Source organism: Trichomycterus rosablanca, unplaced genomic scaffold, assembly GCF_030014385.1.
Source record: "Trichomycterus rosablanca isolate fTriRos1 unplaced genomic scaffold, fTriRos1.hap1 scaffold_191, whole genome shotgun sequence".
Classification (NCBI taxonomy): Eukaryota; Metazoa; Chordata; class Actinopteri; order Siluriformes; family Trichomycteridae; genus Trichomycterus; species Trichomycterus rosablanca.
Window position 1 is genome coordinate 57,501 of NW_026947019.1, and position 2,500 is coordinate 60,000.

Consider the following 2,500-nt stretch of genomic DNA (forward strand, 5'->3'; position numbering starts at 1 on the left):
CCCATGGGTGAAACGGTCTTTTTCCAGCGGAAATTTGTCCAAAACCCGCCCAGGGGTCGTCACCACCACCAGAGCGGCTGGGCAGGCCCCATCTCTCCCCGGGCAGGCAGCCTCTCTCCCTGGGCAGGCTGGGCCTGTGGCCTGGGTGAATTTTCGGCCTCCTGGAAAACTTTCGGCAGGGTCCGCCCCCTCCCTGGGCACGGGCGGCGGCTCCCCTGGGTGAGCGTCCCCTTTTCGGTGAGATTTTGTCAAAGTCCAAAATCCACCCCGGGGTCACCACCACCACCACCACCACCACCACCACCACCAGAGCGGCTGGGCAGGCCCCATCTCTCCCCGGGCAGGCAGCCTCTCTCCCTGGGCAGGCTGGGCCTGTGGCCTGGGTGAATTTTCGGCCTCCTGGAAAACTTTCGGCAGGGTCCGCCCCCTCCCTGGGCACGGGCGGCGGCTCCCCTGGGTGAGCGTCCCCTTTTCGGTGAGATTTTGTCAAAGTCCAAAATCCACCCCGGGGTCACCACCACCACCACCACCACCACCACCACCAGAGCGGCTGGGCAGGCCCCATCTCTCCCCGGGCAGGCAGCCTCTCTCCCTGGGCAGGCTGGGCCTGTGGCCTGGGTGAATTTTCGGCCTCCTGGAAAACTTTCGGCAGGGTCCGCCCCCTCCCTGGGCACGGGCGGCGGCTCCCCTGGGCGAGCGTCCCCTTTTCGGTGAGATTTTGTCAAAGTCCAAAATCCACCCCGGGGTCACCACCACCACCACCACCACCACCACCACCAGAGCGGCTGGGCAGGCCCCATCTCTCCCCGGGCAGGCAGCCTCTCTCCCTGGGCAGGCTGGGCCTGTGGCCTGGGTGAATTTTCGGCCTCCTGGAAAACTTTCGGCAGGGTCCGCCCCCTCCCTGGGCACGGGCGGCGGCTCCCCTGGGCGAGCGTCCCCTTTTCGGTGAGATTTTGTCAAAGTCCAAAATCCACCCCGGGGTCACCACCACCACCACCACCACCACCACCACCAGAGCGGCTGGGCAGGCCCCATCTCTCCCCGGGCAGGCAGCCTCTCTCCCTGGGCAGGCTGGGCCTGTGGCCTGGGTGAATTTTCGGCCTCCTGGAAAACTTTCGGCAGGGCCTCCCTCTGGGCAGGCTCGGCGGATCGCCTGGGTGATTATCGGCTGGGTCTTCATACCCAGTCAAAATTTGTCTAAGCCCGAAATCCACCCCGGGGTTCACCACCTCCGCAGCAGGGCAGGCCCTCCCTCTGGGCAGGCCGGGCCTGTGGCCTGGGTGAATTTTCGGCTGGGTCTTCATACCCAGTCAAAATTCGTCTAAGTCCGAAATCCACCCCGGGGTCACCACCTCCGCAGCAGGGCAGGCCCTCCCTCTGGGCAGGCTCGGCGGATCGCCTGGGTGATTATCGGCTGGGTCTTTATAAACAGTGAAAATCTGTCTAAGTCCGAAATCCACCCCGGCCCCGACGGCAGCCGACCCCGCACCAGGCCTCTCTGCTGGGGCAGGCCGAGAGCCTTTCTCCCCGCTATGGTCGTCTGGCGGGTGTCGAGTCACGGAAGGGGTGTGCTCGGGATAGTAGGAGGCCGAGAAACGAGAGCAGCTACGAACCACGAGACGAAGCGCCTGACAGATCGGAACACACGACCCGCCTGGGGTAGGCACCTGCCCGGCCCGGGCAGCGAGATCCTCCCCGCGTAGCGGTGTTTGCCTCTATGGGTGGGGGCGGTCGAACCGGTGGGGGTCTCCCCGCCGACCGACCCTCCCGCCGGCCTTCAGAAAGAGACGTAGGTGGCCGGTTGTCGATGGAAGCAAAACGATGAGAAGAGGCCGTCGGACGTCGGTCAGGGGACAGGGGGGGGGCCCGTCTGCTCTGCAGCGGTCAACCCGTGCTCTCCTCTCCGCTCGTCTCTGCGGTCCTCTCGAATCAGCGTTTCCCAGTCGAGCCTCTCGGAAGCGAAGAAAATCAAGGCACGTGCGTGGCCTTCCCGAGCCCCCTCTTCTCTCTCTCTCTCTCCCTCCGTCTCGCACGGAGAAGGAGGAGAAGAGCGAGGTTGGGGAGACGGCCCCGCTTCTCCTCGGAGAAAGTGCTACCTGGTTGATCCTGCCAGTAACATATGCTTGTCTCAAAGATTAAGCCATGCAGGTCTAAGTGCACACGGTCGGTACAGTGAAACTGCGAATGGCTCATTAAATCAGTTATGGTTCCTTTGATCGCTCCACACGTTACTCGGATAACTGTGGTAATTCCAGAGCTAATACATGCAAACGAGCGCTGACCTCCACCGGGGGATGCGTGCATTTATCAGACCCAAAACCCATCCGGGGGGCTCGGGCCCCCCGGCCGCTTTGGTGACTCTAGATAACCTCGGGCCGATCGCGCGCCCTCCGCGGCGGCGACGTCTCATTCGAATGTCTGCCCTATCAACTTTCGATGGTACTATAGGCGCCTACCATGGTGACCACGGGTAACGGGGAATCAGGGTTCGATTCCGGAG

The 2,500-nt window shown here is 63.5% G+C and overlaps 1 non-coding gene across 1 annotated transcript in view; it reads left to right on the forward strand.

Annotated features, from left to right (window-relative positions):
* The first annotated feature begins 2,093 nt into the window (after positions 1 to 2,093).
* LOC134306458 (18S ribosomal RNA) overlaps positions 2,094 to 2,500 on the forward strand; it is a 1,842-nt gene continuing 1,435 nt past the window's right edge. The window contains exon 1 of the ribosomal RNA XR_010009238.1: positions 2,094 to 2,500. This exon is cut by the window's right edge and continues 1,435 nt beyond it. This is a non-coding gene — a ribosomal RNA (18S ribosomal RNA).